The sequence below is a fragment of the Ornithorhynchus anatinus genome, chromosome 3 (assembly GCF_004115215.2).
Source record: "Ornithorhynchus anatinus isolate Pmale09 chromosome 3, mOrnAna1.pri.v4, whole genome shotgun sequence".
NCBI lineage: Eukaryota > Metazoa > Chordata > Mammalia > Monotremata > Ornithorhynchidae > Ornithorhynchus > Ornithorhynchus anatinus.
In genome coordinates, this window is record NC_041730.1 from 52746528 (window position 1) to 52760616 (window position 14089).

Below are 14089 nucleotides of genomic sequence, written 5' to 3' on the forward strand. Positions count from 1 at the left end.
TTTGTTAAGCGCTTACTAGGTGCGGAGCACCGTTCTAAGCGCGGGGGAATCAGGTGGCCCCACGTGGGGCTCCCAGTCTTCATCCCCATTTTCCCGATGAGGCGACCGAGGCCCGGAGAAGCGAAGTGACTCGCCCACAGTCGCCCGGCTGCCGAGTGGCAGAGCCGGGGTCCGAACCCGTGACCTCCGACTCCAAAGCCCGGGCCCTCGCCACCGAGCCACGCTTCTCGTGTGAGGTGACCTGTCGTCGTCGGACCCCCGAACGAACAGATCCGCCGCCCCCCGTCCCCCTCGCCCTCGCCCGCGGCGGGTCGCACCCTACTCTTCCACGCCCGGGGGCAGGAACCATCCGCCGCTGCTAATTTTAGGGCCCGGACCCACCCTATGAGCCCGGGGGGGGGGCTCGGGGGGCTGGGGCGGCCCCTCTTCCTCGCCCACCACGGCGGCGAGACCTAGCGGGACGCCTCCTTTAGCGGCCGCTTCCCCGCTCCAGTGGCCCGGGTGGGGGTCGGGAGCCGGGGCCGGGACGCGGAGAGCCGTGCCGGGTCCGGGGTACAGAGAGGAGGGTGAGGAGGGTTTTCCGGCCGAATCCGGCGGCGGGGGGCGGAGGGGAGGATCGCCGCGACGACAGCTACCGGCAGCGTGGGCTCCGGAGTCCGAGGTCGTGGGTTCGACTCCCGGCTCCGCCGCTCGTCAGCGGTGCGACCGGGGGCGAGGCACTCGGCTTCTCCGGGCCTCAGTCCCCTCATCTGTCAAATGGGGATTAACCGTGAGCCTCGCGTGACGACCCCGTCTCTCCCCCAGCGCTTAGAACGGCGCTCTGCGCGTGGTAGGCGCTTAACAAATACCGTAATACGTCATTATTACGGTCCGTCAGCGAGGGCAGGCCGTGGGCGCCGTGGATCTCCCGGGTGGCGGGGACTCGCCCTCCGGGACGGGACTCGAGAGCGGGGGGCGCGCGGGGCGGGCGGGACCGTCGACGGGCCTCCGCCGGCCCGGGCCCTCGGCTCTCGCGGAGGAGGACGGAGCGGAGCCGGGCCGCGAACCCTCCCGAGACGCCGGGGGGTCGGGGGAGCGAGAATCCGTCGAGAAAGGCCCTTCGCTCTCGGCTCCCCCGCCCCGCCGGTTTCCCCGTGGCCTGCGATGACGACGACAATGTCGGTGTCCGTTAGGCGCCTACTGTGTGCCGAGCACTGTTCCGAGCGCTGGGGTAGACCCGGGGGGATCGGGTCGTCCCCCGCGGGGCTCCCAGCCATCGTCCCCGTTTCACGGACGAGGTCACCGAGGCCCAGAGAAGGGCAGTGACCCGCCCGCGGTCACCCAGCTGCCGAGTGGCAGAGCCCGGGATTCGAACCCGTGACCTCCGACTCCAAAGCCCGGGCTCTCGCCACCGAGCCACGCTGCTTCTCGAGGAGGCTCCTAGAGGATTTGGGAATCGGACTCGGGCGTGTCCCGTCCCCCCCCCCCGACGGGGACGGGATCTCTGTCTTCACCTACCCAGGCTACCGGTTTAGGCTCCGTGTCCTCCCAAGGGCTCTGGAAAGACTCCCTAAAGCAAGCCCTTCCCCCTGCCCGATTTGTCCGTTCCAAGCGCTTAGTACAGTGCTCCGCACATAGTAAGCGCCCGGTAAATACTGCCGGACGAACGGAACTCTGCAGGGTCAGAAATCCCGGGCCCGGGGGGAGAAGGCCCCGGGCGGGTCAGGCTGTAAACTGGCCGTGGGCGGGGGATGCGTCTGTCGTATTCCCCCCCCCAAGGCTAAGCGCAGTGCTCTGCGCCCAGTGAGCGCTCAATAAATACGACCACCGGCCGATCGATCCTGGACGCTTCCCTAATGGCCCGTAAGGGCCGGACCCTTAGAGCGGAAGCCGTCCCCCGCGCCGCGGATCGAGGGCGGCCTCCCTTATCCGGCGCGGGCTCTCGGCCCGGGAGGTCCTGGGTTCTGATCCCGGCTCCGCCCCTCGTCAGCCGGGTGGCCTGGGGCGAGGCGCTTCCCTTGTCAGCCGGGTGACTGCGGGCGAGTCACTTCACTTCTCCGGGCCTCGGTGACCTCATGCGGAAAACGGGGGGCGAAGACCGGGCGCCTCACGGGGGGGGGGCGACCCGATCCCCCCCCGCGTCTCCCCCAGCGCTTAGGACGGTAGTCAGCGCTCGACAGATCCCACCGTCGTCATCCTCTGGGCCTCGGTCCCCTCATCCGGAAAACGGGGACGAAGACCGGGAGCCCCAGGCGGGACCGCCCGATGACCTCGTGTCCCCCTCCCGGCGCCGAGAACCTAGCGAGCGTTTGGCGGACGCCGTCGGCGACCTCACGTCGACGACCTCACGTCGACCGCACCTGCACTCCCGGGTCCGCCGGGGCGGGAGAGGGGGCGGGGGTCCTCCTCCGGGTGCTCCCGGGCTACCTCCCGCCCGCCCGCCCGGCACCCCCGGACCCGCCCCGGGGCGACCGCGGGCCCCGGCCGGGGAGGGGCCGGTGACTCAAGAGGAAGGCGAGGAGTTTCGAGAGAACCGTGAGTCATCGGCTCCGCCGCCGAGGCCCGGGCACCTTCTCGCCCTCTGGCATCGGTCCCCGCGGCTCTGCCCCGCGGCCGGGCTTCGGGCCCCCCCGCCCCCCGGGACCCGAGGCCGGCGGGAGCGGGGGAGGAGCCCCGCCCGCCACAGGGTCGCCCGCGATCACCGGGCGGACCGGCGTCGGCGGGATTGGAATCCGCGACCTCTGACTCCCAAGCCCGGGCCGTCGCCACTGAGCCACGCCGGGACTCCCCGCCCCCCGCCCCCGCCGAAAAGCCCCTTCTCCAACGCCCCCTCCCAGCCGGCCATCCTATCTGTCGAGCGCTTCCCGTGAGGACAGCCACTGTGCCGGACGCTTGGGAGAGAACGGGAATAAACGGTCCCATCCCCTGCCCCCGCCGAGCTGACGGGGAGGCCGGCGGCACCGCGGTCCATCGGGTAACTCCTTACGCTAACGCTGTTCGTCAAGCGCCGACTGTGCGCCGAGCACCGTCGTCGTAAGCGCCGGGGGAGCTCCAGGCTCATCAGCCGGTCCCACGTGGGGCTCCCGGTCTCCAGCCCCGTTTCACAGACGAGGTCACTGAGGCCCCGAGAAAAAATGGCGGTATTCGTTAAGCGCCTACTACGTGCAAAGCACCGTTCCCGGCGCTGGGGGATACAAGGTGATCGGGTTGGCCCACGTGGGGCTCACGGTTTTAATCCCCATTTGGCGGACGGGGTCACCGAGGCCCAGAGAAGCGAAGTGACTCGCCCACAGTCACGCAGCTGACGAGGGGGCGGGGCCGGGATTCGAACCCATGACCTCGGACTCCCCAGCCCGGGCTCTTTCCACTGAGCCAAGCCGCTTCGATCTCCCTCCGTCCGTTCGTTCGTTCGTTCGATAGTATTTGTGGAGCGCTCACTCCGTGCAGAGCACTGGACCGAGCGCTTGGAATGGACAGATCGGTAACAGGCGGAGACGGTCCCTGCCCTCGGACGGGCTCACGGCCCGATCGGGGGAGACGGACAGACCCGCGCTCCATCCGAGAAGCAGCCTGACTCCGTGGAAAGAGCACGGGCTTTGGAGGCAGAGGTCATGGGTTCGAATCCCGGCTCGGCCATTTGTCGGCTGTGTGACCTTGGGCAAGTCACTTAACCTCTCGGCGCCTCAGCTCCCGCACCCGTAAAGTGGGGATTGAGACCGTGAGCCCCACGTGGGACCGCCTGATTCCCCTGCGTCTACCCCAGCGCTTAGAACAGTGCTGGGCCCACAGCAAGCGCTTAACAAATGCCGACAGATACCAACATTATTATCCGTCGGATCTCCCGAGCGGAGCGCTTCACGCCGAGCGCCGCGCCGGGCGCCCGGGTCATTTCTGACGGAGACCCGGGGCCTGGGATCCCCTTCCAGGACCCCGGATCCTGCCCCGCGGACCGAAAATCACCGCCGCGCTAAGAAGCGCCGCCCCTCTCCGGGGGAAGCCGCTTGGCTCGCCCGCCTTTATCCGTCCGGTCGCGTGTACTGGGCGCGGGACACTGAGCTAAGCGCTCAGCGGTCACGGCCCCCGCCCGCGGCGAGCTTCATCCCTCCCTCAGCCCCACGGCCCTCGGGCGCCCATCTGTGACCCGTTTGTTCCGATCAACGTCCGTTTCCCCCCCCCAAGCTAAGCTCGCCGCGGGCAGGGAGTGTCTACTACCTGTTGGGGCGTACTCTCCCGAGCGCTCAGTACGGCGCTCCGCTCAGGAAATCCGACCGATGGACTGGAGGAGGACGAGGAGCGGTGCGATGGATCGCGTCGCCGCCCGTCTCCGTGAGCTCGTCGGGGGCGGGGGATGGGACCGTTCACTCCCGCGCTCTCCCGAGCGTCTAGTACGGTGGCTCTCTTCACGGGAAGCGCTCGACGGGAGGGGACGGGTGGCTGGGAGGGGGGAGGGCGGGGGGTGGAGAAGGGGCTTTTCGGTCGGGGGTCCCAGCCTGGCTCAGGGGCGAGAGCCCGGGCTCGGGGGGGTCAGAGGTCGTGGGTTCTAATCGCGCGCCCGTGGGCCCCTCGCCGCTCTGGGCCTCGGTTCCCGCGTCTGGAAAATGGGGATGAAGGCCGGGAGCCCCAGGTGGGACGACCCGCCGACCTCGCACCTCCCCCGGCGCTTAGACGGGCGCTCGACACCGGGTAAGCGCTCGACCGAATGCCCTCGTGGCGATCATTTTTATTTCCCCGGGCCTCGGTTCCCTCACCTGGAAAACGGGGGTGAAGACCGGGAACCCCAGGCGGGACCACCTCCTGGCCTTTCCATCTCCCCCGGCGCTCGGCACCTGGTAAAAGCGCTTAACGAATGCCATCGTCGTCGGGAGTACTGTTTCTCCGGGCCTCGGCTACCTCACCTGGAGAATGGGGATGGAGACCGGGAGCCCCGCGGGGGCCCATCTGCTGCCCCGGGATCTCGGCGCTTAGAGCAGCGCCGGGCCCCGAGCGGACGCTCGGCAAATACCCTCCTCGTCGTCGTCGTCAGAGCCGATGAGACGCCGCGCGAGAAGCAGCGTGGCTCAGCGGCGAGAGCCCGGGCCGGGCCCGGGGGGGGGGGGGGGGGGTCAGAGGTCACGGGTTCGAATCCCGCCTCCGCCACTCGGCGGCCGTGGGCGAGCCACTCGGCTTCTCTGGGCCTCGGTGACCTCATCTGTCAGATGGGGATCGACCGTGAGCCTCACGTGGGACGGCCTGGCTACCCGGGCCCGGGAGCCGGAGGTCACGGGTCCGAATGCCGGCACAGCCGGGTGACCGTGGGCGAGTCCCTGCCCTTCTCTGGGCCTCGGTGACCTCGTCCGTCGGACGGGGACGAAGACCTCTCGTGGGACGACCCGATGACCCCGTATCTCCCCCGGCGCTCGGAACGGTGCTCGGCACGTAGTAGGCGCTTAACGGATACCCACGTTACCATCATCTGCCCCGGCGCTTAGAAAGGCGCCGTGCACGTAGTGAGCGCCCGACCGACGCCCACGTTGTTATTGGCGGCGCGATGGTCATCCCCGACCCCGGGGCAAGGGAGAGCTTCCGTCCGGCCCCCCTCCTGCGCCTACCGAGCGCCGGGGAGGGGCCCCCCCGCGGCGGGACGCCCCCTCCTCCCTCCGGGAGGTTTGCGACCCATCCGGGGGGTGGGGGAGGAGGGGGGCGCGGGCCCGAGCGTCGTGCTGCCGGTGGCGGCGGCGGGACGGGGCGCTGCCGGGGGTCGCCCCCGAAACCGGGAGCCCCGCTTCCGGCGGGAACGCCGGGAAGAAGGAGGGAAGGGGGGCGGGGGGGGGGAGGGGGGGAAGAGGGGTGGGGGGAAAGGGAGTGGGGGGAGGGGGAAAGGGGGGAGTGGGAGGAGGGAAAGGGGGGGAAGAGGAGGAGGGCAAGGGGGGATGGGGAGGAGGGAAAGGAGGAGGGGGGAGGAGGGAAGGGGAGGAGGAAAGGGGGGAAGGGAGAAGGGGAGGGAGAAGGGGGAGGAGGGGGGAAGGGGGAAAAGGGGGAGGGGAGGAGGGGGAGAAGGGGAGGGGGAGGAGGGAAGGGGGAGGAGGGGGAAAAGGGGAGGGGGAGGAGGGAAAGGGGGGAGGGGGAAGAGGGGGAAAAGGGGGAGGGGGAGGAGGGGGGAAAAGGGGAGAGGGGAGGAGGGAAAGGGGGGAGGGGGAGGAGGGGGGAAAAGGGGGAGGGGGGGGAGGGGGAAAAGGGGAGAGGGGGAGGAGGGAAAGGGGGGAGGGGGGAAAAGGGGGAAAAGGGGGAGGGGGAGAAAAGGGGAGAGGGGAGGAGGGGGGAAAAGGGGAGAGGGGGAGGAGGGGGGGAAAAGGGAGAGGGGGAGGAGGGGGGGAAAAGGGGAGAGGGGGAGGAGGGGGGGAAAAGGGGAGAGGGGGAGGAGGGGGGAGGAGGGGGGAAAAGGGGAGAGGGGGAGGAGGGAAAGGGGGGAGGGGAAGAGGGGGAAAAGGGGGAAAAGGGGGAGGGGGAGGAGGGGGAGAAAAGGGGAGAGGGGGAGGAGGGGGGGAAAAGGGAGAGGGGGAGGAGGGGGGGAAAAGGGGAGAGGGGGAGGAGGGGGGAAAAGGGGAGAGGGGGAGGAGGGGGGAAAAGGGGAGAGGGGGAGGAGGGGGGAGGAGGGGGGAAAAGGGGAGAGGGGAGGAGGGGAGGGGGAGGAGGGGGGAAAAGGGGAGGGGGAGGAGGGAAAGGGGGGAGGGGGAAGAGGGGGGAGGGAAGGGGGCGAGGGGGAGGAGGAAAGGGGGGAAGGGGGGGAGGGGAGGAGGGGGGGAAAAGGGGAGAGGGGAGGAGGAAGGGAGGAGGAGGAGGGAAGGGGAAGAGGGGGAGGGGAGGAGGGGGCGGGGCCTCGAGGGGACGGGCTCCCCCGGGCCAATGGGCGCGTGGCGGGGGGGCGGGGCCCGCGGGCGCGCGGCGGGGGGCGGGGCCTCGGGGGGGCGGGGCGGGCGCCGGCCAATGGGCTCGCGTGGGGGGGGCGGGGCGCCGCGGCCCCCATCAGCTGGTAGGAAATGGCCCGTGAGTCAGAGGGGCGGACGGACGGACGGACGGACGGGAGGGAGGGAGAGAGAGAGAAGGAGGGACAGAAGGAAGGAGGGAGGGAGGGAGGGAGGCCCAGCCGCCGGCGGACGGACCGACGGACGGACGGACGGACGGACGGACGGACGGGCACACCGGGGCCCAGGCCCTTTGTCTGCACGCCGGGCGAGGGGTGAGTGTCCCGCCCGGGAGGGGGAAGAATCGGCATCACGCCGCCGCCGTTCGTCCAGCCTCACTCTGTGCGGAGCGCTGCGCCGAGGGCCGGGGGGACATCCGGGCCGGGGGGTGGGGAGGATGGGACCGGGAGCCCGTCGTGGGGCGGGGACCGTCTCCCTCTCCGTGGCCCGATCGTCCATTCCGAGCGCTCGGTTCGGTGCCCCGCACCTGGCGGGCGCCCGGGAGATGCCGTCGAATGAACGACCGGGGAGAGCACAGGGGGTGGGCTTGGGGGAGACACCTGAGTCGGGGGGAGCGGGATCGAGGGGGAGAGACCGAGGGAGCGCCGTACCGGCGCCCCGAACGGACGGACACGGTCCCCGGCCTCCGACGGGCCCGCGGGCGGCGCCGGGACGGCCGGAGGAGCGGCCCGGGGAAGGGGGCGGGGGGGGGGGGAGAGGCCGGGCCGGGGCGGTCCCGCCGTCGGCGGGCGAGGACGGGGTCGCCGGAGCGGACGGGGGAGGACGGAGGCCCGCGGGGCTTCGACCGAGGGGCCGCCGCGGGGCGGAGGGCCGGGCGGCGGGAGCCCTCGGGGGGCCGGGAGGCCGGGGCAGACGCACGGGACGGGGGCGCCGGGGACGGAGACCCGGAGGGTCGCGAGGAAGACCCCGAGGGTCGCGAGGAAAGGCCCGAGGCTCGCGGGGAAGACCCCGAGGGTCGCGGGGAAGACCCCGAGGGTCGCGGGGAAGACCCCGAGGGTCGCGGGGAAGACCCCGAGGGCCCTTGGTTCTCGCCGACGACGGGGCCGTCGACGTCCGCGTCTCCGCTCTCCGGCCCCGCGGTCGCCTCCGCTGACTACAGGGAGCCGGGCCCGTTTAGGGCCGACGGCGGGGAGGGAGACTTTAACTCCGCCTCGTGACCCCGGCGGAGGGACGGGAATCCCGGGCTCCTCGGGCGCGCTGCGGGAACCGTGGTCTGCGACCCGACGGCCCCCACCCCCGTGTGCCCCGAGAGAAGACGGGCGACGGGGCGGGAGTCGCGGGACCGGAGCCCGGCCCGGGGGCGAGTCCCTTCGGCTTCCCGCCTGAGGGCCGGGCGTGATTACCGGATGCCGGCCGCGCCGGGGTCGTCCGGGGCGTCGTGTCATCCCCGGGGCGCCTCCCGGGACGGCGGGAGCGCCGCGGCTTCGGGGCGGAAGCCTCTCCCCCGGGCTCGGGACGGCGGACGTCCGAGGAGACGTCCGGCCCGGAGGGGGCCGAGGGTTTGGGGGGGCGGGGGCGGGGCGTGAAAAGTCTGGGCACCCTCCGCGGGGCGGGAGGGACGGAGCGGGGCCGCGCCGGGTCCCGCCACGGGGCGACGGCGGCGGCGGCCGGGAGGCCGGGAGGAAGCGGCGGAGACCGAGCTTCGGGTTCCTTTCTGAGGTCGGGAGTCCCTCGGCCGGGCGGGGAGGAACCGAGACTCCGTCTCCGTCTCCACTCCGGTTCTCTTCCCGGACCGGCCCGGCCCCGCCTCGGACGGAGGGGCGGGTCCGGAGCCGGGCGTCCGTCCGTCTCGGGGGAACGGGCCGGGTCCGGAGACGGGGCCTCGGGGAGCTGGGCCCGGGGCGGGCCGAGGGCCCGGCCCGTCGGGGAGGCCCGCGGGAAGCGGGCCGGGTCTCGCGGCGAGCGCCCCCCGCCCTCCTCTTTCCCTGCCCGCCCCGGCGACGGGGGGTACGGTTGGAGCGGGGACTGGGGGGCGGACGGATCGGTCGAGGGGCGAGGAGGACCGGCGGTACGACCGACGGCTGTGTGGGTGAGGGCGTGGAGTGTCTCGGAGAGGGGCCTCGGGGTGGACGTGGGGGTTGGCGTCTCTGGCCGGGGGGGGGGACGCGTGCCTCGGAGGGGAAGCGTGTGAGGGGGCGAACCTGAGGGGACGTGGCTCATGGGAGGCGTCTCTGGGAACGTGGTGAACCGGGTGGCTTGTCTGGCCCGAGCCTGCCGGGGTTTAAGGCCCGGTCCGAGCCGGGGGTGGGGGTGGGGGTGGGGTCCCCGCGGCGGCCGCTTATCTGCCGACCGCAGGGCGGGGTGGGAGGGGCTGCGGGACACCGCCCCCCCCCCCGCGCCCCCAAAACCCCGGTTCCGCCTAGTCGGGAGCCCGGCTTTCGTTAAAGAGCCGGCCGGCCCGGGAGAGGAGCTCGGCCACCCGGAAGGAGCAGGGAGGCGAGGAGCAAATAATAATAACGATGATGATGGTGATGCGAATAATCACCGTGATGTCGGTTAAGCGCTTACCGTCCGCCGGGCCCTCTAATAATAATAATAATGTCGGTATCTGTGAAGCGCTTACTACGTGCAGAGCGCCGTTCTGAGCGCTGGGGGAGATACGGGGCGATCGGGTCGTCCCACCTGAGGGTCCCGGTTAATCCCCATTTTACAGATGGGGGAACTGAGGCACAGAGAAGTGAGGCGACTCGCCCACGGTCACCCGGCCGACGAGCGGCGGAGGCGGGATTCGAACGCGTGACCTCGGACTCCCAAGCCCGGGCGCTTTTCCACTGAGCCACGCCGCTCCGCTACCGCGCGCCGGGGCGGATGCGAGCGGACGGGGTCGGACGCCGTCCCTGTCCCGCGTGGGGCTGCCGCTCCCGGTCCCCGTCTTCCGGATGAGGGAACCGAGGCCCGGAGAAGCGAGTCGCCCCGCGGACGGGTGGCGGGGCCGGGATTAGAACCCGTGACCTTCTGACTCCCGGGCCGCTTCGGGGTGGCAAGGTGGAGGGCGGCTGGGGGTCGGGGGGACCCGAGGGGCGGCAGAAGGATCGCCGGGAGCGGGGACAACCGGAACGGAGGGAGCGGAGGGGACGGGAGGGGGCAGTCGGGGCGTTTAAGCAGTAGGGCGGAGGGGGCGGGGACCCGTCGCGGGCAGAGAATCCGTCTGTATGGCGACACCGTCCTCCCCCAGCCGCTCGGCACGGTGCCCCGCGCCCGGCGAGCGTTCGGTCGATACGATCGGCCGACCGGCGGGAGGGGGAAGAGCCGGCAGATCCGGGTGCCGAACCTCGGGGAGGGTCGGCGGCCGGCGCCGACTCTAGCCTTTACGAGGGGGGCGGGCCGGGCCGGGCCGGGCCGGGCCGGAGGACCGCTCGTAGGGCCCCGCCCCTGGGGCCGGGATCGAAGGGAGGGACGGGCCGCTCTTAGGGACGGTGGATCGGCGTGGGGAAACCGAGGCGGGATCCCCCGGCCGGGCCGGTCCTATCCGAGATCGGGAAGGGGGCGGCGGGGGGTGGAAATGGGGAAGAGAGGACTCGGCCGCAGCGGGGGAGGAAGGGAGGCGCGCGCTCAGGGGGCGGTTCCCGCGGCCCCGCCGCCCGTCCGACCGCCGCTCCCTTCTCTTCCCTCCCCAGCGGTGCCGTTCGAGCAGAGGAGCGGCCCGGGATGGTGGCCGTGACGGCGCCGGGAGAGCGGGCGTGGGCCGGGCGGCCGGCCGACGGCGTCCCGGAGCCTCCCCGGCGGCGGGCCCGAGAGAGCCGACGGCCCGGAGCGGGAACCCCCTCAGCGTGGTGAGTGACCGGGCCGACCGGACCGGGGAGAGGGACGCGGGGGCTTCTGAGGTCGAGGAACGGGTCCCCTTCCCCCCGCGGGAACTCCCGGCCCGGGCCTCGGGCAGCGAGCCCGGCCGGCCGTCCGGTCGCGTTTATCGAGCGCTTACCGCGTGATCGGGAAGGGGCGGCACGGCCATCGAGGCCGACGGCCCCTTGCCCGCAGCGAGCTCGCGGTCTAAACGGGGGAGGGGAGACGGACGGCGACGGAAACCAACGGACGTCAGAGTAGACAAGTAAAATCACGGGGACGGGGACGTGGGGCCGGCGGGGGCGGGGGCGGAGGGGAAGCAAAGGGAGCGAGTCGGGGCGACGCGGAAACGGGCGAGGGCGACGGGGAAAAGAAGCGGGGCTTGGTCCGGGAAGGCCCCTCGGAGGAGAAGGGCCTTCGGTCACGCTTCGGGCCGGGGGGGGGGGCGGTCGGGTGGCGGACGTGAGGAGGGAGGGCGTTCCGGGCCGGGGGCGGACGGCGGGACGGGCCGGAGCGAGGCCCGGCGAGGAGGTGAGCGGCGGCGGAGGAGCGGAGTGAGCGGGCCGGGCTGGAGGAGGAGGGGAGGGAGGCGGGGTGGGAGGTCAGCCGTTCCCCTTCGCTCCGTCTCCAGTCTCCTCCTCCTCCTCCTCCTCCGACCGGAGCCCGGGCCCGAAGGGGGCGGCGGGTGCCCCCCCGGTCCCGCCTCCCACCGGGTGCCGGGGAGGGAAAGACGCCGTCCCCGACAGTCGGGCGGTCGGTCGTGTTCACCGGGCGCTTACCGTGCGCGGAGCGCCGTACTGGAGCACTCGGTCCGCCCGGCTCCCCCGGTCGGACCGTAAGCCCGTCATACGGCGGGGACCGTCTCTGTCCGTCGCCGCCTCGTTCATTCCGAGCGCTTAGTACAGCGCTCCGCACGTAGTGAGCGCTCAATGAATACCGTTGAACGAACGAACCAACCAACGGGAGAGTAGGAGAGAACAACGGAACGGGCGCGTCCCCTCCCCACCGCGAGCTGGCGGTCCAGAGGGGCCCTCTCCTCCGAGGTGGGAGTGACGGGGGAGGCGGAGCCGGTGCCGACGAGAGAGCGTGAAAGCCCCTTACGGGGAAGGCCCAAGCTAATAGTTGGAAATGTCTCCGGTAGATTATTAAAAGCAGGGAGGGATTCCTAGGGAATCGGAAGATCTCCCGGTGAAAATGGTGAGAAGGTACTGCCGCCGAAGACGACCACGGTGACCGCGGTATTTCTTAAGCGCCGACTACGTGCCAGGCAGGCGCTGTCCCGAAGCGCCGGGGTGGATACGAAGGGCGCGCGGGGGACGACCCGATTACCCGGTATCTCCCCCGGCGCTCAGAACGGCGCTCGGCCCCCGCGGCAGGCGCTTAACGGATGCCAACGTCGCTACTGTCGGTTTCGCCTCTGCACGTAGCGAGCGCTCGCTAGATGCTACCGAACGAATGAACGTCCCACGTGGGGCTCGCGGTCTCAATCCCCGTTTTACAGATGAGGGAACCGAGGCCCAGAGAGGTCAAGGGACTCGCCTGAGGTCAAGGGGCGGGGCCGGGACGAGACCTCCTGACCCCCCGGGCCCGGGCTCCATCCGCTACGCCAAAATCGCCGCCACCTTCATGCCACTCCCTACTGAGCGCTGGGGTCGGTCCCAGCCGACCCCGAAGCTCGGACGAATGATTTTAGTTCCGTCCTTTTGGAGGAAAACGCCGAGGAGGGCTGCCTCTGCCCCTCTCCGTAGACGACGGAGACGGATCGGAGAGCTAGGCCAGCGCGCGGGGGGGCCCGCCGTGGCTCCGTTCCTCCGCTCGTATTTATCGAGCGCTCACTGCGCGCGGAGCTCCGGACCGAGCCCTCGGGAGGCGCGGTCCGGCCACGGGGGGAGACGACCCCTGCCCCGCGACGGGCTCGCGGTCTAAAAGGCCGTCGCCCGCGACCGGATCGAGAACGCCCACCAGGCCCGGAGAGCGGGCGACCGCCACCCTAGAGCTCGGAAGGGACCCGGGGGGGGGGGGGGCGGGCGGGCGGAGACCGTGCGCTCCATCGCCTACCCCAGCGCTCGGGACGGCGCTTGGCCCCCCGGTGAGCGCTTAGCCCATGCCGGCGTGATCATTTATTAATTACGGGAGGAGCGGCCGTTTGCCGGCAAGCGCTCAGCGGGACGCCCCGAGCCCGGCGGGCGCGCCGTAGCTACGGACCGACGCGTCGACCGGGGTCCCCGGGAATCGGAGCCGCTCGGGCCTCACGGGAACGGGGAGGTTTAGGACCGTCAGCGAGTCGTTCCGCCGCGGCCGTCTCGCTACGTGCCCCGGATCGGCCGCCCGTAGCCGCCGCCCGCCGCCCCCCACGCCCCTAAACGTGCCCCCGCTTTTCGGGTTGCGGCGCGCTGGGAGATCTCCACCTCCGTCCGCGCTCGGCTCGGTGCCAGGGAGGAGCCGTCGAGGGCGGCGGCGGCCGTCTTGGAGCCGGGCCCGATCTGCCCTCCCCTGGGCCGAGCGATAGGGGTGCGGGGCGGCGACGGGGAGGTGTAAACAACAACCCTCCTCGGTGGAGAAGGGTAGACGGTGGTGTAAACGGTGGAGCTTCCCCCCCCCGGGGACGAGGATCGGGACAGGTTTAGCCGAACGTCCCCACGGATGAGCCGGGAAAGGGAGCGAAACCTCCAGGCCGGGTCCCGGTCGGGGGAGAGGGGCCGTGTAGACCGAGGAGACTTCCTCAGAGTTAAGCTGAGTTAAGTTAAGCTGAGAGTTGAGCTCAGTTAAGCGGCTGAAAGGTAGCAGATGAGCCCCTCGTGAGAACGGGCGCCGGGGAGAGCTCCCCGGGAAGAAACCGTCTCCGTTTCACTAAGACGAGGACGGGCCCCCGACCCATCGGTTGGGATTCGGAGCGGAGACCTTGGAATCCTGCCTCGGGGGCTGTTGTTCGAACCGATCGGGACGGGGCGGCCAGAAGGGCCACCCTGCCGGGGAAGGGACAAGAGAAAGTGAATCGGAAAGGGGCGGTCTGGCCACGATATAAAACCGTGGTGTCACCTTCCCCCGCCCGCCCCCCGACATCGGCACCGCCGAATCGAGATCTGGGAGCTGCAGCTTGAGCGAGGGTGCGATGAAGTGGCCGAGGAGCAGCGGAAAGACCCTGGGCCTGGCGGGCGGAGGATCGGGTTTCGAATCCCGGCCCCGCCCCCGGCCCGCCGTGGCCTCCTTTCCCTTCGCCTCGGTGGCCTCGTCTGTAAAATGGGGATTCCGCCCTTCTCCCTCCTCCCCGATCTGTGAGCCCCGTGTGGGACGGGGACCGTGTCCGGCCCGATCACCCCGTACCTTTCCCGGGGCTCGGTAGAGTGCCTGACGTCGGCCGCCCT

At 71.5% G+C, this 14089-nt stretch overlaps 1 protein-coding gene across 1 annotated transcript in view; it reads left to right on the top strand.

Annotated features, from left to right (window-relative positions):
- FAM214B (family with sequence similarity 214 member B) overlaps positions 1-14089 on the top strand; it is a 34113-nt gene that overhangs the window by 14653 nt on the left and 5371 nt on the right. Inside the window, exon 3 of the mRNA XM_029059854.2 lies at positions 10559-10714. The gene's annotated coding sequence lies outside the window, so the exon portion shown is untranslated. The remainder of the gene's footprint in view (positions 1-10558; positions 10715-14089) is intronic.